This window comes from Malaclemys terrapin, chromosome 1, assembly GCF_027887155.1.
Source record: "Malaclemys terrapin pileata isolate rMalTer1 chromosome 1, rMalTer1.hap1, whole genome shotgun sequence".
In the NCBI taxonomy this organism is placed as follows: Eukaryota; Metazoa; Chordata; order Testudines; family Emydidae; genus Malaclemys; species Malaclemys terrapin.
Genome location: NC_071505.1, coordinates 106,420,811 through 106,448,499, shown reverse-complemented (window position 1 = coordinate 106,448,499; position 27,689 = coordinate 106,420,811). Strand labels below are relative to the sequence as shown.

General features: G+C 42.3%; 1 long non-coding RNA gene across 2 annotated transcripts; it reads right to left on the bottom strand.

The window, feature by feature from the left end:
* Positions 1 to 153: 153 nt before the first annotated feature.
* Positions 154 to 25,589, bottom strand: LOC128840379 (uncharacterized). Of its 2 annotated transcripts, XR_008445641.1 has the most exons (5): positions 25,404 to 25,589; positions 22,617 to 22,682; positions 21,226 to 21,542; positions 3,790 to 3,883; positions 154 to 1,091 (listed from the first exon to the last, which is right to left on the bottom strand). It is a non-coding gene; the product is annotated as an uncharacterized LOC128840379 (long non-coding RNA). The 2 variants fall into 2 exon arrangements; XR_008445640.1 differs by lacking the exons at positions 154 to 1,091; positions 3,790 to 3,883 and having other exon boundaries at positions 20,047 to 21,542.
* Between the last annotated feature and the right edge of the window lie 2,100 nt (positions 25,590 to 27,689).

Genomic DNA, 27,689 nt, shown 5'->3' with positions numbered 1-27,689 from the left:
TCATTTTATTAATAGAGAATGATATGCACAAACCTTATGTCAAATGGAATTTCCCAAATGCTTCAATCCAGACACCCTGGTTTAGACAGAACAACAAAACAAATGTATTAACTACAGAAAGATAGATTTTAAATAATTGCAAGTAATGAGACATACAAGTCAGAATTGGTTACAGAGAAATAAAAAGGTAAAACACAAACTAATACCTAATTTAACAAGCTAAATGAATTCAAAGTGAAATCTCCCTCACCATATATTCTAGCAGTCTTACTGACTGAATCTTCCAGCCAGGATCTTTCCCCAGACCAACGATGATTCCTTTGTCTTTCAAGTGTTGTTGATGCCATTAATAGAGATGAAGGGAGAAATTTGTGTCCTCTGTTCTCACTTATAGTTATTTTCCTCTTTGAAAATCATCTCCAGCTAAGGTTAAGGAGATAGAAAGTCTGTTTGCATGGGAACCTCCAGCTGTTCCATTGCCAAGATGTAAATTTCTCATTCACACCCTTCTTCCAGTCAAAGAACTGCAACTTAACCAGGTAAAAGTCCATTTGATTATATTGACAGCTGGCTGAGGTGTTGGTTAGCGTTTTGTCTCTGGGGAACTGGTTTGAAGCTGTTTCCCAAGATTTGGAACATGTCTTATACAGTAGAATTTTATAACTTTACATACAATGTTGCAACACATTTTACCAAGACAATAATGTTCAGCAGATTATGAGTTTTAAAAATGATACCTCACTACATATACTTTGTACAAAATTTATCATAGTCTCATAAAAAGGGTGAACATAAGGGTACAGGCTGTAACGATATGTACAGAGTATTATTTACTTATCTGTATAGTCATGGCTAATCTTTTGCGCTAGTCAGGCTTTTTGCATTTAAGTGTTGCCAATTTATACTTAATTTGTCACTAATCATGCAGTTCAATATTTACTAAACTGGTGACAAATGGTTTCCTATATCAATAATGTAGGCAGCCTTATCAAATCTTTTATAGTATTAAATCAGTGAAATTTGAGAGAAACTGGGTCCAGAACTGTTTGTCTGTGTGCCAGTGCATTGTCAGACTGGAAAGTGTAAGCCATCTGTCAAGAAAAAGCATAATTCAGAAAAGTCAACACATACAGTTTGAAGGGATCTTTCTAATTAAATGAGGATATGGCAGTAAGAGCTGACTCAGTCATTCATACTAAATAAATAGCGGTTAGTATCTAGCAGATGAGATCTGAGCCACGAGATCTTAAATTCCTGCTTCTGGCCAAATATGAATCCTTACAATTATACCATACAAGGGGCTCATTTCCTCTACTGTGAATTACAGAGTGTAATTTCATGGACCATTTCCCTCTTGACACTCCCATGCAATTACCATTGATGTTAATAGGAATTTGAGATAATTTAAAAATACATTGTGTATGGATAACAATTACTTTTTAGTTGTATAACAGTAGAACTTAGGGTGCGTGTACACGGTAATACAAAACTCACGGTGCTGAGTCTCAGAGCCCAGGTCAATTGATTCGGACTGCACGAGTGTCTAATTGCAGTGTAGACATATCCTGAGACTCACCTCCCCACCCCCACAGGGTTTCAGAACCTAGACTTCAGCATGAGCCCAAACATCTACACTGCAATTAGCCCTGCTGCGCAAAGTCCCATGAAGCGGAGTCAGCTGACCTGGATCAGCCAGGACCGTGCCATGGGTCTTTTATTGCAGTATAGACGTACCCTTAAAGGCCTCAACTAAGATCAGCCCATTGTGCTAAGTGATGTACGAACACATAGCAGAACAGCACCTGCTCCAAAGATTTTACAATCTAAAGTGAGAAGACAAAGTGTGGGAGGAAGGAGGTATTATTGGACTCATTTTACAGATGGTAAATGAGGCACAGAGATACAGAATCAGATCCAAAAGTCACTGAAGACAGCGAGAGGTTTTCCTTTGACTTCAGTGGGCATTGCATTCAGGAAAAGTCAATAGGAGTTAAGCATCTAGCTCATTTAGGAGCTGTAGAAAATCCTTTCAGGCATCTACGTGCATCTGTAGGTGTTGAAATATCTTTGTAAATCTGGCCTTAAGTGACTTTCCCAAGGACCCACAGGAAGTCTGTGGTGGAGCTGGAAATTCAACCCAGATACAAGTCCCAGGCTAGTGCCTTAACCATGAGATCACCCTCTGTCTCTGGACAAGTACCTATATACAGTGTACCTCTACTACACAAGAGACAAAACTGCTGCTATGTAGGAGAAATGGTGGGGGGGAAAACAGAGAGAGAGGAAATGTGTATGTCAGGGTTATTGACTAATTAAACTATTATGGTGGCTGACTTTAGTAAGAGGTTACAGTTTTTTCAGACGAAGACACCACAATGATGTGGTAACTAGATGCCTTGGACTGCTTCAAGGGAATTAAATGATTTTTTAATGTTCTGTCTCTTTTTCTATTGTTAGGTTGCCGCAGTTACCATAAAGGAAAATCAGCACAGTAAATATCAGCTGACTGGGGAAAAAAGTTGATTTCACTTTAAATAAGTGAGCAGGAGCACACACTGTGTGCATATGATTAAATAATTTGAGCAATTTTCCCTTTGGCTGTAATCAACACAATATGAAGTCTCATCAGGCGATGAGATGGAAGGAGATACCGCTGGAAGCCCTGTGGAGGGTAAATGCCCTATTTTGCTCCTTTTTGGTATGCAGGCTCATTCTAAGTTTTATTAGAATGATGGTCACTTCTTGCCCCCACCCCTCTTTTTACGGGCTGCATCTCAGAAGATTTTAAATGATCAAAGGAAAGAGACATAATAAATAGTCACAACTGAACAGACTGAATGTGTAATCAGAGGTGTAGAATAACAAATGACTAGACAATGTAACATATTATACATGATTATTTTGATGATAGGCCAGCTGGTTGCATAGTGCCTGATTTAAATAATACATGGTGGGCAAATGTTCTCAAAGTAATCCTGAATGGTCAGGTAATCAAAATGTCCTGAAGTCTTCAGCAATAGAAAAGGGGAATGAACCAAACAATGCAATAAAAAAATAGTGTGCTATTCAACTGATGAAAAGCGCTATATGAGAGCTAGATATTAATTATTATGATGATAGATGTCAATCCATAGCCATGACTAAAGTCCTATAGTATATAAAAGAGGCTTGCAGAAGTGAGGGTAGATCCATAGGAGGTGACAGTGTTCCCATCTAATCTAAGGCCATGCACCAGCTGTTCCAACTCCCAAGGCAATGGGAAGGTACCCAAGAATTTGCAAAATGGTACAGCACATCTGTCACTATTCACCTATGCTTTAAGATGCAATACCAGGGAAAAAATCATGCAAAGCAGTGTGGGGAAAAAACTAAATATTTCTGAAGGTGAACTCTCTAAAAGCAAGAGTGCTGAAAAATAATTAAGGGGGAATAAAAACAACAAGGAGTCCGGTGGCACCTTAAAGACTAACAGATTTATTTGGGCATAAGCTTTCTTCAGATGCATCTGAAGAAGTGGTTTTTTACCCACCAAAGCTTATGCCCAAATAAATCTGTTAGTCTTTAAGGTGCCACCGGACTCCTTGTTGTTTTTGTGGATAACGACTAACACGGCTACCCCCTGATACTTAAAGGGGAATGTTTATAGTGGAGGCAATAAACACCATTTGCCAACGGAACCTTGCCATTTGGGTCACAGAGATTGGAAGTGAATCAACCATTGCATGTTCACATATAGTTCAGTGATTTTGAGCTACTAAGGAGTACCTCCAACAAGAGGCCCTTTCTTACCCCCACTGATGGACCTTAAATGTCAGGTCAGGAGTCCTCACCTAGGTGTCCCACAGGGGTTCTCATGAATGGACAGGTCTGTTCTTGAGGGATGCTGGTGGGGAAATTAAGCTCATTAGTTCACAACTATGTTAACAACCCTCAGCCCATCACAATGTTGAACTTTCACAAGTATGGGCTGAAGCCCATGATCATGCTGCATGACAAACCTACTTAGGTTCATTGTGTGAACTTGAGTATTTCCAGCTGTAACTGGTGTTCAGCAGCTAGACAAGCTGAATTACTCGGAGTTCCTGCCATTCATACTACATCTCAGCATGTGTCCATTGGTATAGCTCCATTGGAATCAATGGAGGTAATGCCAGTATACACCAGCTATGAGTCTGTCTCACTGTTCTTTACATGTAGGGAGAAAAAAGATTCAGTAACTCAGAGAGAAAAAAGCATTCTTCCTGACTCACGAGGATGAAAAAGTTCTTTCATGTCCTGTTTGGGGCCAAGTTTACATGAACAATTGATCAAGGGTGGGTTTTAAAAAGTGATAGCTTCCAGGGATAGGTTTCTATGACTTAAAGCAGGGGTCCCCAACGCGGTGCCCGCGGGCGCCATGGCTCCCCCTGGGGCATCCATGTGTACTTGCCTACTGGCCGCTGGACAAGCAGCTGCCGAAATGCCGCCGAGAAGTGGCAACGTCAAGAAGCGCCACCGCTGAAATGCCGCCGATGACGCTGTTTCATGGCGGCATTTTGGTGGCGAAGCCTCTTGACATTTTGGCGGCTGCTTGTCAAGCGGCCACAGTCCTCGGTGTCTAGTCGTCCGGCGCCCACCCCATGGAAAAGGTTGGGGACCACTGACTTAAAGAGTCTCAATTGAGGGTTGAGTTTCATAACAAACATTTTAAGGGCATGGACATCTTGCATCAATACATTTTTAATGCTGCTTCTTCCTCCAGTGGAGCGTTTTTTTTTTTATTAATTTTTTTATAATACTAGGTAGCAAACTCAACCTGGATTCAACTGCATCAGCCACATGACAGCTGCCCCAGGGGTGGAGGTAATGCACCAGTTTGACTTTGCATCGCCTACCCCCAAATAACATATAGTAGGACTGGCAAACCCAAAGTGTCAGAAGATAAATAAAAATAGATTCATGAAATGTATTTCAAACCCCGAATGCGCACAGAACCCAGTAACAGTGAATGTGACCCTGTTACTAGACTGTTCATAACCTTGCAGCAATTTATTGTAAAAACTAAGCAAAAATGAGGAAATGAATAGATATTATATTAAAAACAGAAAACTTGCAGAAGTTAATAGCCCAGCTCACATTCACTGCCCCAGTATCTTAGGTGCCAGTTTTTTAGGCGCCAGTCTTGAACTTGGATTGGTGTGGGCAGACACTTCTACTTCCTCTACCCTTCCCAAAGAATGAACCACTAGCAGAAAAGCCAAAGCTTACTGCAGACAGATAAGACTGAGGCCAGAATCCAGGTGCTTTAACCAATCAATGCCCATTTCAGTAAAACATTATAGCGCCTCAAACTATAATGGACGCACAATGTCTTCTGCACAGCTTTATCAATTACCTGTATCTTCACACTATCCTTTTGCTACTCAAAGAGCTTTCCCAAATACATTTTAATAACTCATTCTAGTTCCTGTCTGCTAATGTAATTAGGAAAGACAAACTGTGTTTGATCTATCTCACCAGATTAATCCATCACATCCCACACTAAAATAATTATCTATGCGCTGTACCTCAGAGATTAATTCAATTAGAAGACAAGGTGTCTGGGGAGTTTCCTACCTCCTTTCTGAAGTTTGTTTTCTAATCTCCTGTGAATATTCTGTAATGAGAAGTACAATAAAAGCTAAATGGTGTTCTTTAAAATACATCATTTATATGTTGAATTATATTAACTGATCATAAAAAGGTAAGGGATTAATCACATTGTATATAACTTAATGGACCTCTAGCCCTACTAACATTAGAGCTCATTTCCTTGCACAAGGAGATACAAGTTATATCAGCAATATGTTTTACATACTGACTGTACTAAAGCTTTATAGCCGCTTATGACTTGTAGCTGATTGCCTATCTGCATCTTTATGTGCCTAACCTAAAACTGGCCACTAGATCTAAAGCACCAAACTGCCATTGATTTCAATGGGAGCTAAGCACCTAACCTGCTTAGGTGTTTCTAAAAAATCCTAACAGCTGCCTAACTCCTTTAGGCAGTTTTGTAAATTGTAATAGGTGCCTATCTGTATTTTTAGACAGCTAAATATCTTTTGAAAATCTGGGGCTAGAAGAGTAGTCTATAGAAGGCAATGTCACATAGTGCAGGCCCACAGCTCAGCTTCATCTTGTTCTATCCAAATTTAGCTCCCTACCTGTTTTTAAAATAAATATATTTTCACCTTATTTAGTGCATTTTGTAATCTGATTGGCCAGCAGGGGTTTCAAAAGAGGGAGTAATCATTTAACTACACTAGATTTAAAAAATTACAGCCTTTATGTACTTGATCAATTAAGTACATTAATGCTCATCTTTAGTTTTTTTGGTATCTAAGATGTCCTTGGCATCTTGAGGTGTATGTTCACGTTAAGGCCCCAATTCAGCAAAGCACATGTGTTTAATTTTAATAGGACTTTAGCAGATGTTTAATTATAAGCTCATGTGTAGGTCTTTCCCTACTCAGCAAATTACTTAAGCCTGTGATAGAATACTTTAGTGAACTAGAGCCATAACCAAAACCAAAACTTGATTTCAATGGGAGTTAGACTCCTAAACACCATTGACGATCTGGGTCTAAGTCCCAGAGATTCCAGGCCCTGATACAACCCATATTTTGCCACATGCCTTTTATTTATATATAGTATTCTATACCCAGATTTGCTTTCTCTCTCCCTTTTGCTTTCTCCTCTTTCAGTCAACCTTGCCTTATATAACACATGGAATTATAATACCCAATATGAGATGAACTGCTGCACACTGTAGATCACAGACCTGCCTGACCAGCCTTCCAATTTCAAATGGAAGCAAGAACTTGCTTTAACAATGCACATTGTGTCCATTCTGCCTTGAATTCAAGCAACCAGGTAAGGTAATTGGGCTCCTGGCAAATGTGGCAGCTGTAGGCAGTAATCATAGCTCTGCTCCTGCTCCCATGGCAACCAATGTGTTTACATTCACAAAATTACACAAAACTTTCTGCCTCTGCTACACAGGAGAACACAGAAAGCAAAGGGATTTGAGAGGGGGAATATTTAACCAAGTGATTGGGGAGGAACAGTATTTACTCTTTTGAGTGCTTTGGAGTGAAAACTTTAAGGATAACAGGTTGTCTTCACATAATGATTAAGCATCTGATCAGCCCCCTCTTCCCCCAATCTGAATTCAGCAGGCAAATTCCAGGAGCAGATCTCACTCCATTTAAGTCAAGTTGCCTGGGAGACAGAGGGGAGAAGAGGCTCCCAAGAGTTACATCGGCACTGCAATCAGTGATGTGACTGCAGCATGTGTAGACATTCCTGAGCCAGCTTTAATCTAGCCAGTGCAAATACTAACAATAGTGAAACTTCAGCAGCACAGGCTTCAGTGTGGGCTGTACAAATCTGCCCAGGACCCTGGGTACTTAGCTGAGTGGCTAGCCAGTAATACCATGCTTCACTGCAAATGGTACCCGAGATAACTAGATCAAAGCTCGTTTGGGTGTGTCTACACATGCTGCAATCACACCTCCGATTGCAATGTAGACGTACCATAAGTGATGAAGCAGAGTCTCTGTGCAGGTAGCACTTATCTCCCAAATATCATTGGAGACCATATTTGCTACCACTATTCATATTTTCAGAGTAAAACTCCAGGATGCTTTTGCGGTGACTTTTTTTTTTAGAGCCCCCAAATATTCCTACAAAAGGGCACGTTAAAAAAATGTTCTAGTGTCGCAAATACCAGTTTCAGACCAAGGGCACGTCTTCACTACCCGCTGGATCGGCGGGTAGCAATCGATCTATTGGGGATCGACTTATTGCGTCTAGTGAAGACGCGATAAAATCGATCCCCGATGGCTCTGCCGTTGACTCTGGAAATCCACCGCGGCAAGAGGCGGAAGCGGAGTTGACGGCGGCATGGCAGCGGTCGACTCACCGCCATCCTCAGAGCCAGGTAAGTCGACCTAAAATACGCAACTTCAGCTATGCTATTCACGTAGCTGAAGTTGCATATCTTAGGTCAACCCTCCCTTCCCTCCCCCTCCCCCCCCCGTAGTGTAGACCTAGCCTCAGTAGCAATATGGCATACGGCTAAGAGTGGAGGACTGTTTCGAGTAATTTAGTGTTCTGAATGAACTGTGTCATGGAACCTTGAACAAATATCACATTAAGCAAAAGAACATTATTTATAGGCTTTACACTCATTTGACTTCTATTCCTTCCAGACACTATTCAGCATGCTGAACACTTGTTTCACTGAACTGTTGTTTCCTGGGGAACAGGGCAAATTTTACTCACTATAATGATATGTCTTGAAGATTTTTTTTATAACTATAAACTGTTTTGTTTGATTAAATGAGCAATCAGGACATATCTGGCATTCTCAAAGAAATTCCTAGGACATCATATGAAAATATAGGACTGTCCTGTTAAAACATATAGTCACTTAATCCAGGATCTGTTCGGGTCTTGAGAAGTGTGTTTGACAGGTACCCTAAGTTCACTAGTCCTGATCCAGGTCAAGAGACTGAAATAAAGTTCAGTCTCTTCCTTCAACTCTTGTTTGCCACACCAGTATTACAAAGGAAGCAGAACCTTACTTCCTGCCCCCAGGGCAGGAGCAGCATGAGTGGTAAACACCAACCTCCCCCCCAATACATGTTGTGGGGAAAACTCAAAGTTTTTCTCCCACATATGGTTTCTTGGGAAGGGGCAATCTAGATAAGAAAGACATCATAGGCCATTTTAAGCCCTGATCTGGAAATGGAGCTCCATATTGGCCCATTCCTGGGCCCATGAAGACTTCTATTACACTTCCGTGGGGCTCTGCATGAACAAAGAGTCTGTCTGCTTGGAGCTCATTGCTAAACCTAGTGGGAAATTTTCCACTGATACTTTTTTTGAACAAAAGATGGTTTTGTCAGGTAGTGCCCAGAGCAGTGGATTGGGACTCAGGAGGCCAGACTTCTATTGCTGGCTCTGCCGCTAGTCTGCTGGGTGACTTCACCTTTGTGTCTCAGTTTCCTCCATCTGTAAAATGGGGATAATCATACTGACCTCCTTTGTAAAGCACTTTGCGATCTACAGAGGAAGAGTGCTATATAAACATACATATATGAAAATAAATAAAATTTGACTAGACAGACATTTTCATAGAAAATTTCCTTATTTTTTAAATAATTTTTAACAAAAACTTGAAACTTTTAAGGGGGGGGGGGAAGTATGTCTTGGCCAGCTGTACACTTTGCAGGAACAGCACTTTCGAGCATAGAATGGATGTAAAAGCTGTTTTGTGTTTTATAAGGGGAAGTTGTTCCTTTGGCCTAGGCTGTACTTGCTTTACGGGAAATCAAGGACATCCATCCCCAGAATTATCAGCCCAGTGCCTTTCATGAAAACTGGATTCACTATAAAAGAAGTGTTTGACTTGTTTATTCAATACACTTATGTAATTGATTTTGAGATTATCACAATGAAAGACAAGCTAATTTGCAGCCCTACTGTTCTTGTATCAAAAATCCCTGCTGCAAAGCCGCCATGAGAAGAGAGGCTGACAGCTTTGGCTTAATTACTTTCCTTAAAAATCTCTCTTAAATAGAAGTATCAAATGGAGGTTTTCAGGATCAGGAATGCATTATTCTAGTACCCCATGTGACAGTAATGGGGGATTTTAATATATGCGGAATATTAGTCTATCCAACGGTGGTTTTCTCTTGTTATTAAAGTGAAATAGTTTTGATAATCATTTTAGACATAAAGCATTCAGTTTTGGACTAATTCTGTTGCCCCAGCTCAGGGATCTGGATGTGCTGGCTGCTGCTTCCCGCAGCCCCCATTGGCCAGGAACGGCGAACGGCAGCCAGTGGGAGCTGCGATTGGCCGAACCTGCAGATGCTGCAGGTAAACAAACTGGCCTAGCCCGCCAGCAGATTTCCCTGACGGGTCGCACGCCAAAGGTTGCTGATCTCTGCCCAAGCTCATGCCCAGTAGCCCCAGTGGAATCAATGGCACTGGTCACATGACTAAGGAAGTGCTTGATGTCAGTGGGGGTGGCAGAATCGAGTCTTTTATATGTGCAAAGACTAAGTCAAGGCACAAGGTGATGCTCCCATTTTCTGTTGTAGTAAGATCGTTAGAGGCGGGCGAACAAACAACATTGACGGAATCATTTGTCACTGGTCAGTGCAACTGCACTTGTATTTTCCCATCATGGTCCAGGCATGTACAAAGAGTCTTTTCTTTATACAGTTTGGGTCTTTGGTCCGCTCTCATGTAACAGGTGGTCAGCAGACAAAAGGTCCCCTGAGAGCAAAGCTCCAAGAGCTGAATTCTTGCATAACCAGAGGGTTTACATTTGCATATAACTCTGCCTAGAGATTTCCCGGGAAACCCACTTAACTTTAAAAGTTCACATTGATTCAAATAGTCATTTGAAACTCCTAACACTTTCCAAAGTTTGCGTTAGTCAGATCTCCTCCCTAGAGATGTTACATACAATCCCACAATATATAAACTGTTGCATTTTTTCCTACGGTACTTATAATTAATTCAGTAAGGTTTTGTCGAGGATATTGCCCTTTCACACCATTTTCCATTAGAAAATGCAGTTCCAGTAAAATCAAAATGTTTCGTGAAAAAATAAAAATCAGTTTTGCCAAAATTTTGTTTCAGAAAAAAACTGAAAAAAGTTGACAAATATCAAAAGTCTCATTACAACATTTTCAGAATGAAAGGTTTCAGTTTTTAGTTTTGAAATCACTTTGTTTTGAATTATTTTATTTTGTACTATATTGTAACAGAAAATTGTATAAAGCCAAAATTGAAATATGTTGGTTGGTCAGAAGTGAAAAAAGATTTTTGGAATTTTCCTTTGTGGAGACTTGAAAAAGCCAAAATTTCAAAATCTCAAGACCCTTGAGAAATGGAATTTCTGTCCTCCATCTGTCTCTACAGATCATGCCTTGTTTTCTCCCATAATACATCTTATTGCTATAGTGATGATAGCTGGTGACAGGATAGCTACCATGTGTTACATTCCATGTTGGATTAAGACCAGGTGTGGCAATTTGCGCTTCCTTTCTGTGTGATGTTTGCTTGTCAGTACACCTAATTTTAGGGAGAGAAGAGTGAGTTGTAAAAGGTGTAGAAAAGGCAGCTCAATTTGAGAGACATTTACAAATAGAGTCTAAAATAAATCAACAGCCCGGAAAGGTATCAAGGCAGAGGTGCAAGTAAGCCGGTACGGTCCAGTACGGCGTACTGGCAAGAGCCAGTACGCCGTGCTGGACTGGACCCGCTTCCGCGTGGGGGATTTAAAGGGCCCAGGGCTCTTGCCACTGCGGGGAGCCCTGGGCCCTTTAAAGCACCACTGAGCTCTGGGGCTCCTAGCCGCCTCTGCAGCTGGTAGCGCCAAGGTGATTTAAAGGCCCTGTGGCTCCCAGCCACAGCCGGAGCCCCAGGGCTTTTAAATCTGGAAAGACCCCGCCTCTTCCGGTTGAGGACATGCCCCGGCTCAGGACTCCGGCGTACCGGTAAATCCTTTAAGTTACTTTCACCCCTGTATCCAGGTAAGAAAGAGGAGTAATCCCCTGAACTGCCACTTAGCTGCTTAGTCTGTCCAAACTGAACAACAAAGACTCAAAAATGGTTTCTGTAGAGCTCCTTCAATGTAAGTGACAAGGGCTTTAAAGGTACGGACAAGGACACGGTTTGACTACAAGAAGCCTTCTTTGCCAATACCCCCATTCTTCTCCATTGTCTGATGCACTCCAACAGCATAGGACATCTGTTTCCTCTTTTGTTTTACAGAATAACAGCACACTACCAAACATGGGGTGAATCTACAATGCAGCCATTTTAACACAGATTTCCTTTGTTGTCTGAACTGGGAATGGGAGAACAAGAGGGAAAGATAAGAAATATTTAATTAGGTGTGCTGGAACAATTTTCAGTGGGAGTGCTGATGATGGAAACCATGTAAGCCATGTATTTGGGATATTACTACTTCAAGCCAACGGGTACAGCAGCACTCCCAGCTCTAGCTCCACTGTATTTAATCAATAAAATGATCTCAATTTCTATTTACCAGGGCAATGTGGGAGGCATGGAGATCAAATACAGCCTGTGTAGTTGGGAGGTGGTGGGTGGAGACCGTTGATCCCATTTCTCGGTCACTCACCAATTTGCAGACCACTTACAATAGTAAATTACAGTCTTAAAATGAAGGATAGTGGAGAAAGTCATTGCTTGGTTTCCTTCTCTAGGCCATTTAAAAAGTTAACTGTTTCATGTCAGCCACAAAATCTGAAAAATACTGTGAGAAAACAATCCTACGAGTGACATATGAAAATGTACCTTTCGCACCAGCACTTGAGCATTAGAATTGCAGTCTGCCTCATACAATATATACAAGCTGTTTCTGAAGCAAGTTGGGGGATGTACCGTATACACTGATGCTCACACAAGAATATTGAACACAGCATCCATCAAGCTCACAACCAAAGAAATATTGGTGATTTTTTTCCTGTCTTTTCCCTTCTCACAATACTTAACACATTTGTGAAGATGAATTTACTTTCAATTTCCTTGTTTTGGTGCTGCTGTCATTAATGATTTGTATTGCACACTAAATTAACACAGCACTTTTTACATATGGAGTAAGACACCTTCATTACTGCAAAGAGTTTACAATCTAAGGCCTTGATCCTGCAGTGAATGCTCCATGTGGGCAAACTCCCTGTGAACAAGTAGAGCTGCATGGAAGTCAGTGGGCTCTGAGCAGGCACAGGGATCTGCCCCAGTGGAATTCCTTTGCAGGATTGGGGCCTAAAATGCACCATAGAATCATCTGAGTATGCAAAGTGATTTACAATTCATGTAAACTCAGTTTATTTGTACTAGTTTCAGTTTAATAGATATTAAGCATATCAGATCAAATCCATTCTGGTGTCACTCCACTGAATTAAATGGAATTCCATCAAGGATGAATTTCTCCCAGTGACCCCAATGACCGTTGCAAAAAAGCAAAATATTTCTCTCACTTGAAATGCAGATTAATTCTTAAAACAAATTGCTATGTGATCAACGTATATCTAAATGTTTCATACTTAAACCACTAACAAGTAGCATTCAGTTACGTTCAATCCCTTTTTGTTGCAACTAATCTTTTCAGAATTAATCTGATATTAAAATAAAGCGTGAGACTTCAGTGATCAGTGCAGCCATGATCTGATGCCTTTAATCAATGAACTGAAATTCAATCGTTTTAACTGTCCTGATTATTCCAGACATATGCTAAACAAACCTAACAGCTGTTTCTTGTAAGAAGAACCATGAACGCATAGTAACTAGACCCCTCAGGTGCCAATGCTGCAGTCTGCACTCAGGCAAAACACCAACTTGAAGTCAATGGGAGTTTTGCTGGAGTGAGAACTGCAGAATCAGGATTGCTGAACCTGTTGATTTGTTCTTCTTTCCAGCAGAGGGCACCATTGAATACTGAAATGGCTTTCCAGGTTACCTACGTGCTCAGAAAGATCAAGCCAAGGGTTTATTTGAGGTAAAGAGAAAAATAATTCTATTCCCTTTGCTCAAGCCGCAGCAGCAGCTTGAGCTTTTATTTATGCTTATGTAAGATACCAAAGGCTTTTGCAATAATTGAGCAGTATTACTTCAGGTAGGCTAATGAAATAAAAGTTAATTTGATCTCTTATACTTTTAAAAGTTTCCTTTGAACGTTTCCATCGGGGGTGGGGATTGCCTTCTCCGTGGCAGGAACAAGGGGATTTTGGCCTCTGAAACTCATGGTTTTCACTCACTCTACCTCATGCTCCTGCCCCTTGAAAGCCTGTTCCACAGCAAGAAGCCAGCTCAGCTTGGTGTTTTATGAAGTCTCAGGCACATTCCCTTTGCCCAGCTCCATCCCTCTTCCCACCAGATTGCTAGGCCCCACCAGGAGACTTCCATGGGCTCTGGGAAAAGAGAAGAGTAAAATGCTCTTTAGGCAGATGACCCCTGCCCTCTGTATGGGAAGAGAGTCACAGGGCACAATCTGGCAACATGGGCCAGAATGAGACCAGCCCATTCTCGAGCAATCTGTAGGAGCACATGGTGACTATATATCCGTGCTCAGCTCCCACAGCAGGGAAGTGCATGTGCGTGGTGAGAGCGGGAGAGAGAAGGGAATTTATACAGAACAGTAATATAGGACCAATCAAAAATGTCTTTTGTAGCGAAATCCCATTTACTGCCCCAGATGTAAATATTGCTTAATTCACAGATATGCTGGGAGGCTGAATAAATACTTGCAACATGCTCTCAAATTTCTGGTACAGTGTAACTTTCACTCCGTGGGGAAACTTAGTACCATATATACTCGTTCATAAGCCGAATTTTTTTAGTAAAAAAGGGAAGCACCAGAGACGGGAGTCGGCTTATGAACGGGTATAGAGAGGGAGAGGTGGGACACAGCCCCTCCCCCCAACAGAGGGAGCAAGGAGAGGCAGCAGAGCCAGAAGGGAAGAAGCGGGGCCAGAGTCTCTCCACTTCTGGCCACGCTGCTCTCCCCCAAGCCTCCAAAGCAGCTGCAGCTCCGGGGCTGGCAGGCTGCAGCCGTGTCGCTTGGCCCTGTCCCCCAGAGCAGGCTGTGGCCGAGCCACCCAGGCGCCGGAGCACGGGGTGGCCATTTCACCCGGCCCAGCCCGCTGGAACATGCTGCGGCCGTGCTGCCTGGTCTGGCCCACTGGAGCAGGCTGCGGCCGCACTGCCCAGCCTGCCGGATCAGCTCCAGCCAGGTCAGAGACATCCTCCCCAGATAAGGTGGGAAGGGATGGGATGGGGAGAGTGTGGGGGTCCCAGGCTAGGGGTGGGGTCATGTGGGGGGTGGTCACAGGGGTTACTCCCCTGACTCCCAGCTTCTCCCCCCAAAAATTTCCCCACCAGTTGCTGTCCCAGCCCGTCAGGGTAAGCAGCTAGCGTGCTGGGACACTTTGTTTACTTAGGTTTACCTCCGTGCCTGCGGATGCTCGAGGTAAACAAACCATCTCGGCCCACCAGCGGCTTATCCTGATGGCCTGGGAACCGAAGTTTGCTGACCCCTGAATTATAGGGTCAGCGTATGAACGGGTTATAAAAATTTTCCATTTTTACTTATCCATCTTGCAGGGGTCGGCTTATAAACGAATCGGCTTATGATCGAGTATATACGGTAAATATAATGCATTATTAGAACCATCAGACCAATCTTTGAGCCAAGACAGAAGAGCACAGGGAAAAAGGGGAAGATGTATGTTGGTAAACCACTCATGTCTTATCCTAGTGCTGCTGGCATCCACACTCTCCTTTTAACTCTCTCATCAAAACCCATATCTTCCTTGAAGCCCTGCAGTGTTACTCCAATACCCTTTGTGTGGCTGAATTGTCTGTTCAGTTTGTAAGTTCTTTGATCCCTGCCCCATTTTCCTCTTCCTTTTCTCTACACTACCAAGCACATTGTCAATACTCAGCAAACAACTACCCTAAATTCTACTTTGTAATCACGATATTAAACACCTATGGGGAAGCCCTCTTGGTTCAATATACCCTTATTTCAACAACTGCTGTATTTGCCTAGAGACCTGGGAATTAATGTGAGAATTGAAAGATGGATTAAAGGGGAGACTACAATGGGTCATACTGAAAGGTGAACTGTCAGGCTGGAGGGAGGTTATTAATAGAGATCCTCAGGGATCAGTCTTGGGACCAATCTTATTTAACATTTATATTAGTGACCTGGACACAAAAATTGGGAGTGTGTTAATAAAATTTGTGGATGACATGAAGTTGGCAATACCTTTCAATATGGAGGAGGACCGGAATATCAGACAAGATGATCTGGATGACCATGAAAACTGGAGTAATAGAAATGGGATGAAATGTAATAGTGCAGAATGCCAGGCCATATACTTAGGGAGTAACAACAAGAATGTTTTCTACAAGCTGGGGATTTCAGTTGGAAGTGACAGAGGAGAAGAAAGATCTGGATATATTAGTTAATCACAGGATAACTATGAACCACCAATGTGATGTGGTCATGAAAAAGGCTAATGCAGTCCTAGGATGCATCAGGTGCGGTATTTCCAGTAGAGACAGGGAAGTGTTAGTACCATTATACAAGGCACTGGTGAGACCTCATCTGGAATATTGTGTGCAGTTCTGATCTCCCATGTTTAAGAAAGATGAATTCATACTGAAATAGGTGCAGAGAAGGACTACTAGAACGATCAGAGGAATGGAAAATCTACCTTATGAGAGGAGACTCCAGGAGCTTGGCTTGTTTAGCCTAACCAAAAGCAGGCTGAGGGGAGATATGATGGTGACCTATAAATACATCAGAGAGATAAATACCAGGGGGGGAAAGGAGTTATTTAAGCTAAGCGCCAATGTGGACACAAACAAATGGTTATAAACTGGCCATCAACAAGTTTAGGCTTGAAATTAGATTAAGGTTTCTAACCATCAGAGGAGTGAAATTCTGGAACAGCCTTCCAAGGGGAGTAACTGGCTTCAAGACTGAGCTTGATAAGTTTATGGAGGTTATGGTGTGATGAGGCTGCTTACAATGGCATGTGGCCAATCTGCAGCTGCTAGCAGCAAATATCTCCAATGGCTAGTGATGGGACACTAGATGGGGAGGGCTCCGAGTTACTTCAGAGAATTCTCTCCCAGGTGTCTGGCTGGTTGGTCTTGCCCACATGCTCAAGGCCTAATTGAGCACTATATTTGGGGTTGGGAAGGAGTTTACCCCAGGTCAGATTGGCACAGATCCTGGGGTTTTTCCATCTTCCTCTGCAGCACGGAGCACAGGTCACTTGCAGGTTTCAATTAGTGTAAATGGTGGATTCTCTGCAACTTGAAGTCTTTAAACCATAATTTGAGGTCTTCAGTAACTCAGCCAGTTATGGGTCTATTACAGGAGGGGGATGGATGAGGTTCTGTGGCCTGCAATGAGCAGAAAGTCAGACTAGATGATCATAGAATTATAGAAGATTAGGGTTGAAAGAGACCTCAGGAGGTCATCTAGTCCAACCCTCTGCGCAAACCATCATGATGGTCCCTTCCAGCTTTAAAGTCTATGCATCTAAATGATGTTATTTGTGAAGGATGGAATTGTCTTTGCCAGCATTTAAATGCTTATACACATCCAGTTTGTTCAAGCAGTGGAGATACTGTTAGTTTTGCTCTACCTTATCTTTCTCCACACTCTATTTCTGCATTCTCATCTGCTGTACGAAATCCCCTACTTATTTATAAATCAAGGATTAACATATTGGAAACTTTTTTATTTAAAACTCCTTTGTGCCTACGTCTGGGCAGACAGTCAGAAAACGAGGACAGACACCACAAGCTGTGTGTGTGTGTTCTATAATTAGATTTCACCAAAGCACTAACAAATGTGAACTCCTGGATCACAATATAAGTCTTTCCATGGAGTCACAGACAGTCCTTTTAAATTCTATTGCCACCCAGACAAACTGGACTTTGTGATAAAAGGTCACTTACACCAAACATCACACCACATTTAGGTTGCTTCCAGTCCCAAGAGACCAGTCACTTACCCCAGATCAATTGATACCCTAGATCTCACACCAAAGACAATGCTGGCAGTCAATTCTATAGTAAACTAACTGCTGTTAGCAACATTAATGCTGTTCAATTTTCTCTCTACCAACCTGAAAGCCCTGTACTCTCACATGCACAGAATTCACCACAGCAGCATGCCTGTGCCACTGGCCTGACCCATGTCTTGGCATTAAACCCATGGAGTGTTGCCCATTACAGCAACACCATCTTAAGTGTTTTTATTGCTCTGTTGGGTAGCTCCTCCCTTCCCAAGACTATTGCAATCCCAGCTTCCCCAGTTGCTTTTACCACTGCTTCAACTCTCCCACTACGCCTGCCGTAGCTTTGCCTCTGCTAGTGATGCTTTCAGGATACACACTCCTTACATGCTGCCTCTGCTTGTGCCCTCTCTTTATTGCTCTGAATGAAGTCAATCAAGTAGATTTCTAGTCTCATTTGGTCCATAGTACCAACCTTTTTATGATAGGAACTTACTGCAGAACTCCTGGAGGAGCTGCATTTAGAAGCCTATTCTCCTCATAAGGTGTATAGCAAGTGCAGCTGTTAACGTTAACATGAGTTATACACACACACACACGAAACAGACTGACAGCATGTGAGTAATCCCTACTAACAGCAAAGGGCCTCGTGCATGCGCACTGAAGGAAGAACCAACCTCAGAGGAACTAGTGCTCTTTGAGCAGAGCACGACCCACTCAGTGCCAGCCCTTTACAGACAGTTCCAACAAAATCTCAGTGGTTCAGCTAATTTCCTGGAGTCTGAGCTTTACTTGAACTTTCTACTCTAAATCTATGGAACTTTAAATCGTATTGCCTGGCCATTAGTGGAACAGGAGCTGCCACTTTCAGATACAATAAAACAAAGAAGTGGGTGGCTTAGGGAACTGAGTTATTGTTTGCAGAGAAACCAAGGACATTGGAGTCTCAAACACCTTCTCCACACTAAATATATATATAAAATATAAATATAAACCCTGTAAAGAAGGGTTGAGGCACATTTTTGCCTGTATGGTAGCTGCTGAATGGACACACAATGGCTTTCAGGCACCAGCAAGCCCACCTTTTACAAGCACTGAGTTCCCTTAAGGTTATAGGGGTGGGGCAGGGAGAATGGGAAGCAGCATTTATTGTGCAGTAGCAGAACGTTTGTACTCTGGAGTGTGTCTCTACAGTGCAGTCGGACGTGTGGTTGCAGCTCGGGTAGACATAACTGCACTAGCTGAAATCAAGCGAGTGCCAGTGAAGATGTGGTGTCACGGATCCTGGAGCAAGCCAGTCACATGAGTACATACTCAAGGTTCCAGTTGGCTTGTAGAGCCTGCACTGCTGTGTCTTCACTGCCATTTTTAGTGGTACTAGCTAGATTGAAGCTGGCCTGGGTATATCTACTCAGTCACACCCCCAACAGTGTAGACATGCCCTCAGTGGGCACAAGAGGTGAAATGGGTGAGAGCTTGAGGGCAGCTTGCAGGGTCTCAAAATGGGCTCAGCACTCTTACCCGGCACGTCTCTCATCTGTTGTTAACTCTCCTGGTTGTCTCACCTTATACTTAGATTTCAAGCTCTTTAGGACAGGGACAGTCTCACATACATTTTTGTACAGTGCCTAGTACAATAGGGGCCTGATCCAGACTGGGATCTCTAGGCACTACCACAATACAAATAATTAACAGTAACCTGGGAATAGTCTCACTATTCTTATACAATTTGCTGTTTCCCTGAACATCTTCTCCAGTACACTCACTTGCTAGAATACTAATACAGAGCAAACGCAATAAAAGAGAAGCCATTCAAATAAGTCAGAAGTTCACAGAAAACTCAGCTCTGATCCTAGACAATAAAACAATCTTTGTAGAGTGATGGGCAGTACTGTCCCTTCCACCCAGTACTTCCCATGTAGTTGTGTTCCATGGTTTTGTGGACCTGACCTAAGCTGCATCATTTACCTTATGAATCAGCTCTCCAGCAGATCTTTGCTGCTTTGACTGCATGGCTACATGCTGAGAGTCTGCTTTCTCTCATATAGGGCTGGGGCATACTTTTTCTTGAGAGGGATGGCTGCAGCACCAGTGTAAAGCCATTGTTCCATAGGACAGGTCTTTCACCTACACATGAAAGTTTTGTTTTCTCCCTCCACCACTTGTCTGCTTAAATTGATGCAATCCCACTATAGTTGCTCTGGGGTAAGAGAACAGAATTTTGTCTTCAGGTGTCTGTGAATGTACATACCCTTTACACTATTGCACAGGAACATAAGAATAGCCATACTGGGTCTGACCAGTGGTCCATCTGGTCCAGTATCATGTCTCTGGCAATGGTCAGTGCCAGATGCTTCAGAGGGAATGAACAGAGGAGAGCAATTTCAAGTGCTTCATCCAGTCCCAGCTTTTGGCAGTTGGACGTTTAGGAACACCCAGAGCATGAGTTTGTGTCCCAGGCCATCTTGGTTAATAGGCTTTGATGGACCTATCCTCCATCAACTTACCTCATTCTTTTTTGTACCCAGTTTTGCTTCTGGCCTTCACAACATCCCCTGGCAATGAGTTCCACAGGTTGACTGTGTTGTGTGAAGAAATACTTCCTTATGTTTGTTTTAAACTAGCTGCCTATTAATTTCATGGGGTGACCTAGTTCTTGTGTTATGTGAAAGGCTAATTAAGACTTCCCTGTTCACTTTCTCCACAACATTCATAATTATATAGGTTTCTGTCATTTCCCCCTTTAGTCATAGCTTTTCTAAACTGACCAGTCCCCCAGTTTTTTTGTTTTTTACTCTCGTATGGAAACTGTCCCATATTCCTAGTACTTTTTGTTGATCTTCCTCTGTACCTTTCCAAATTCTAATCTCTCTCTCTTTTTTTTTTTTTGATGGGGCAACCAGAACTGCAGAATCACCAGCGACATATTGGAAATACAAATAGATTTCACATCAAGTTTGCACCTTCCTGGAGTCTTTTCAATCCTTAAGAAATAATTTATATCACAGAAAGTTCAAAGCACTGTGTGCAAGGATTGCTTAACATGCGATACATAGGAGTTATCCTTGTAACAAACCCCGATGCCAACTCTGTCCACATTTCTATTCAAGTGACATCATCATAGGACCTAATCACATCAGCCATACCATCAGGGGCTCGTTCACCTGCACATCTACCAATGTGATATATGCCATCATGTGCCAGCAATGCCCCTCTGCCATGTACATTGGCCAAACCGGACAGTCTCTACGCAAAAGAATTAATGGACACAAATCTGACATCAGGAATCAAAATACTCAAAAACCAGTGGGAGAACACTTTAACCTGTCTGGTCATTCAGTGACAGACCTGCGGGTGGCTATATTACAACAGAAAAACTTCAAAAACAGACTCCAAAGAGAGACTGCAGAGCTAGAATTGATATGCAAACTAGACACAATCAACTCCGGTTTGAATAAGGACTGGGAATGGCTGAGCCATTACAAACGTTGACTCTATCTCCCCTTGTAAGTACTCTCACACTTCTTATCACACTGTCTGTACTCGGCTAGCTTGATTATCACTTCAAAAGTTTTTTTCTCTTAATTAATTGGCCTCTCAGAGTTGGTAAGACAACTCCCACCTGTTTATGCTCTCTGTATGTGTGTATATATATCTCCTCATTATATGTTCCATTCTATATGCATCCGAAGAAGTGGGCTGTAGTCCACGAAAGCTTATGCTCTAATAAATTTGTTAGTCTCTAAGGTGCCACAAGTACTCCTGTTCTTCTTTTTGCGGATACAGACTAACACGGCTGTTACTCTGAAACTTAGTAAAGCCAGGAATTTCAGTAGTTTGTAGGTGATCGTGCCAGGTCTTCAGGATATGGTTCAGTCCATGAGCATTAGTTCTTGGTAACTGATACCTTGGCTGGAGAGCTTTGACTGACTGGAATTTCTGTAAAAACAACGATAACAAATTTATTTGCAACTGGACTGCACCAGGCTGAGTCAAATCTTTGAGTGACTTCTGGATATAGCCTTTTGAGGATTCCTCTAGTGTGGGGGAGTTGTCAGGGTGGCATCTCCTCAATGCATGGAGGATGGTCAAGGGGGAAGGGTTTTCCCTGGCAGCCCAGAATGGCCCTTTGGAAGTCACTTGCAGCTTCCACAAAGTATAGCAGCCCTAAAGCCCTGCTTTATGTCAGGAACAGACCCACTGACTGGCTCTGGGAACAGGGTAAAGCATAAAGGTGGCTTACAGATGTCTTTGTTCACTGACCCTGAGCACTATCAAGTGCATCTCAGATGCACGCTCACTAGCTCCCAATCCATTTTGCTCATATAGTTGCATTTAGTTCTTACTGAAGTCAGCTATTTTCTACTTGGTTTCTTGGCTTTGATTAACCAGGACTCCAACTCCATTAGCATGTCCCTTGTTTTTATTTTTACAGAATGTGTCGCTTAGAGACTTATTTTTTTTACTTTGAATTTAAATCTAATCTGCCATAACGGACCAAAGCTTATTTCTTGAGAACAATTCCTTTCTGGGACCGAGGCTATTAAATCTTTACAACGAGCACTATAGGTTACAAACATTCTGCAGATTGTAACTTTGTTATGGAGAAGGGACATAAAACAGTCAGCTTTGAAATATTTACAGCTGAAGGGCGTGCAGAATGGGTAATCAACTTTGTGCCTGGCATTGGGGGTAAGATCAAATTATCAAACGAATAATGGAATCCTTTGTGGTGCAAGGAAATTTCCTGCTCCTTTTTGGAAGTGGGAAAGGATTTTGCCTCTCTTTCATGGCAAACTTCTATCTTTGTGGGAATTTTTTCACATTTTCTAAGAAAAATACCAGTGAATGACTTAAATGTTCCTTCTGTGCTAACACAGATCAGAATACGGTAACTGATGCAGAAAGCATTCTAGCCAAATATATAAATAATTATACTTGATATTTATTAAGGTTGCTTAACAGTTTCCCCATACCTCTTCCCTTGAGTTACTTATTACTGTTAAAACTAACCTTTTGGGCTGAAAGTTGGTGTGTTTCTTAGGATTTTCTGGAGAGGTTGGTCCCAAGAGGTTCATTCTGTTTTGAGAATGAGATCAATGAAAAAATAGATCATTTTGATGTAAAATATTTTTCCAGCTATTTTTAAAAACAGGTTTAGTGCCTCAGAGGTTGGAGTCGGAACTTGAAATTTGGTCGGTGGGGGTGGGGAGGGATGTCCTGGGTTCAGAGATACCTTTCACTGTCCTCATGAAAATCATTCCAGATTTGTCTCAGTTGTAAGCTGCAGATAATTATCATTTGCATGTGTGCAGTAGGAAGTCAGCCATGTTGTACTGCACATTTGTCTAGACCCTGCTGAGCCTACTGCATCATTTCCTGAGAACTATATGGAGTTATAGCTCTCAACAGAACATGGCAAAATGGATTTTGTTCTTCCTGCACCTGCTTTCCCCTATCAAAGTATCTGTGACAGGATCCCTGGGGTGCAGCATGGGACTGTAGGACTGCTATGCCTCCTTAACTCCCCAGTCTGGGCTGTCTCACAATGCTTTGTTGGTGACAAGCAGCAAACCCCTCCAGGTGCTGTTATCAATCAGCACAACAGCATGTGGAGCCCCACATCCAGCTTGATTGCATGAATGCTCCCAGAGCCACTCATGAATCACACAGAGAAAGGTACCAGCCAAATCCCCTCAGCTCCCAGCACTGTACCTCAGGAATGTACCATTTTGTACTATTCAAAATGAGCAGTGCAAGTTTATTAATTGGTTCACCACTTCATCAATGGAAAGTGGATATACACCAGCCTTTGTAAACTGGAGCAGATTTACTAAACACTTCAGACAAACTCACTGGTAAAGATAAACAGTAAAACAAGTTTATTGACTACAAAAGATAGATTTTAATTGATTATAAGTGATGACCACTCTGACTTTTTGCCTACCAAAATAAAATAAAATATAAGCTCACAGTCTAAACCGTATCACACTAGACAGTATTTAGAGCAAGCAATGTTCTCATCCCACTGGATCTTACAGTCCTTAATATATAGGTTTCTCCCTTAAACCTGGGCCAGTCTCCTCTGTTGAAATCAGTCTTCTGAGTGTCCTTGTTGCTTGCAGTGTAGGTGGGTGGGAGGAGAAAAGGCCAAGCATGGGGCCACTGCGTTCTGCTTTATACCCTTAATCCACGTGCCTGGAGAACACAAGTCCAGGCATTTCTGATGGGCATTGCTGAGTCACCACCTGGCAAGGTTGAGCAATTCCACTTGTGTGGCCTTGTGCAGGTGAGTCATTGTATTGTAGCTCCCTTGCTGGACAATGGCTATTGGTTGTTCAATACCCGCCCATCCAGGAGTTGGTTATCCCCCTGGTTATTGTCTTTGGGGAGCTAGTACCTGGGCACTTCCCAAGTCGACAGCATATTTTAGTGACAACCATACAACACAATTCTCATAACTTCATATGCACTAATGATACACATATTTATATGTAACAGTAGTTTCAGCAGATCATACCCTTTCCCATGATACCTCACATGGCATGCTTTATGTGCAATATCACAATTATATACAAGTGATGAATATAGGGGTTACAGGGCACTCCCCCAGGTATAGAGTGTTAAAGTACCCTTTGGCCTAAGGAAAGGAGCACTGGGCCAGGAGTCAGGGGAAATGAGTTATAATCTTACATCATGAATGAAACATTTGAATCCATCATATTTAAGTTCTAAAGATTTGGCAAAATGAGTTTCTCCCCTACTCTGAGTGGCCATAGGCTTATGAAGCTGGTCAAAACAGTTTACACTAATACCTGTAGAAGACACAATGAACCGCGCTGGGCAAAATCAGTCCCTAAAGACATAGACCAGCTGGAGTTCAATATCGTATGGCATCATTTGCATTATACAGACATGACAGCTGTCGATCACATTTACAGTGCTTTGATGCTGTTTCAGTTGTTAGTGAAATGCCCACCTCTTTAAGTCTCCCTGGGCTTTGGCTTGTGCCGATTCATATAATGTCAGAGAGCATTTCAAGCTCTAAAACTGTTAAGGTTTTTGTAGCGCACTGATAGAGAATCAGTATTAGATGAAGAGAAAAAATAGACAATGAAAGTTTTTTTTTAAAATTAACAATCAAGTGAATAATAATAAAAAAATACGTTTGACCAATAGAGAATTGAATACCTCAGTCCCTTCCACTCACTCAGTCTAGCTAGCATTGATTTATAAGTGGAGCTTGCAGAGAACTGTTGCTAGGGGACAAAGCTTTTGTAGGTCCCCATTAAAGCAATATTCATGAAGAAGAAATGAAATGTACATGTTGCTAATGCTTGCCAGCAAAAAAAACCCAAACCAACAGTTAATCAAGCCCCCATAAGTTATAACAGGGGACAAATATAATGATTTGTAAGAGGAGCAATCTTTGTGCCAGAGAAGGACACAGAAAGGAGACTAGATATACAGCTGAACTCTACAGGCTAGATTCTGCTCTATTATTCTGGTTTTATGCCAGTGTAACTCCCTTGGTTTCAATAGAACTTATAAAAAATTTAATATCAGTGTAACTAAGAACAGAATTTGGCCCTTTGGTTAAATGGATTGACTCCTGATTTAGATCCATGTAATAGAGATCAATAGTAAAAAGTTCTTTAGCCATTTAAATAAAAAGAAAACAAGGAAAGAAGAAGTGGGACTGCTAGACACTAGGGATGGGGTGGAGATTAAAGATAATCCAGGTATGGCCCAACATCTAAATGAACACTTTGCCTTAGTGTCATGGGGTGCTCTACTCACCATTGGGTGGCGCCTCCTTCTGGCAATTCTGGGATTGCGCCAACAGGTTCAGTACCCCCTTTTTTCTCTTCCAAAATGCAGCTTTCCTCCCACTCACAAAGTCACAGTACAACTGCTTTGTGATTTGACCTTCCAGCCAGGTAGCTCTGTGTTTTCCCCTTGAAGGGGAAAACATCTTTCAAAGTCTGTCTCCACAAGCAGCGTTGGGCTATCCTCAAGCCCATTGCCCTGACTGCGTCACTCCCTGAGTGACTCAGGCAGTCTTCCTGTTTGCAGACATGCCAACTCTTGCGAATTAATCGAGAGATACATGATTCCTAAGTAAAATTAAGCCTTCACTCGTGATCTCCTGATAGAATTCTCAAATGTCATTTGAGAGTTCTATCTCCAGATCATGAGTCAGGATTAATTGCTGTCAGCCAGGTATGTGACCTGAGAGCGTCTGTTAAGGTATTCCCTGTAGTGACAGGGAAGTGTTATTACTATTGTACAAGGCATTGGTGAGACCTCATCTAGAATACTGTGTGCAGTTCTGGTCTTCCATGTTTAAGAGAGATGAATTGAATCTGGAACAGGTGCAGAGAAAGGCTGCTAGGATGAGCCAAGGAATGGAACCAACCTTATAAGAGGAGACTCCAGGAGCTTGGCTTGTTTAGCCTAACCTAAAAAAGACTGAGTGGAGATATGATTTCTCTATATAAATAGATCAGGGAAATAGATACCAGGGAGGGGGAGGAGTTATTTAAGTTAATGGCCAATGTTGGCACAAGAACAAATGGGCATAAACTGTCCATCAATAAGTTTAGGCTTGATATTAGATGATCACCATATTTGGGGTCAGGAAGGAATTTTTCCAAAAGTCACGCTGGCAAAGATCTTGTTGGGTTTTCACCTTCCTCTGCAGCATGGGGCAGAGGTCATTTGCTGACTTGAACTAGAGTAAATGTGGATTCTCTGTACCTTGAAGTCCTTAAACCATGATCTGAGGACTTCAGTAATTCAGCTAGAGGTTACAGTCCTACTAGAGGAGCGGATGGGTGAGGTTCTGTGGCCTGCAAAGTGTAGGAGGTCAGACTAGATTATCATGATTGTCCCTTCTGGTTTTATAATCTATGAGTCTATCACAAACCCTGGGTGAATTGGTCCCTAGGCGTGAATTTAGCTATTTTCATGTATCAGAATAATTTACTTGAAGCTAGTGAATCATCAGATCACCTTGTCCCCAGGGTAAAACCCAAAGGAGGGGACTAAAGGGGAGAGAATCTCTAACAGGAGCCCCTTGTAGAACTCCCTAGTTATTCCATTGGCGTGGTGGGGTTTGCCCTCTGCAGAATGAGCCTACCCACAAACCTGAGAGATGCTCATGAATCTCTGCCCCATACCAGATTTGTTCCTCTGTAATGCTCTCCCCTCCCTGACAGTGACTGTACTACCAGGGATTCCTGGCTGCTGCTGCCCCTGAGGTTCTCTTTAACCAGGGATCCTTCGCATGAAAAGGGCTCCGTGCAGCAGATATTGCAGCCCCAGGCTGGATAATTTCCCCAAAGAATCTCTGCAGGACTGAAGGGAGCTCCCTCCCTCCCAAGTTGCCCCCTCTCACCCCAACCTAGATCCTGATCATACCTCCATGGAGTCCTAGAAAGGAAGTGCCATTAATGCATCTGACCCTCCCCTTCCTTCTGCCTGGGATGGATGTTTCCTTATGTGCTCATTATTTACAAACAGTTTTAAAACAAACTTAATCAATGTGTAAAGGGTTGGGTGTGTTCCACAGAAAATGTATATTTCTACCTGTTGCATGCATATTTTTACACCCAACACCTGTCTCTTTACATTTCCATCCTGGAAAGAGGATATTAAAAAGTCTCCGCTCTGTGACCGTATACAAAGAAACTTAGCTTATGTATCCAGGAGTTCAGAGTTCATGACCTTGTTTCTTTTCAAATGGTACGTTTCACCAATGAGACTGGTTTTCCAGCTGGTTTGCTGGTTTGCTACGTTTCCTTTACTATGGCTGTGTTGAAAACAACCAGCTGAACGACAGTCAGCTTGATGTGCAATATGTTCCCCCTTGCTAGCATGAAGGTATATTACCACATAAGTCATTCCCTATTTTCTTAAGTGGTTTGAATGGATGTGTGACCAACATTTGTTAGGATTCTTCATCTGTTACTTGGTGACATAATCAGGACATATTAGATTAAGCCAGCTTCTGAAAACCAGATTTTAAACTAAGAGTTGATAAGCAGCACAGCGCCACTGAGTTTATGCAGCTTAGAATAGGCA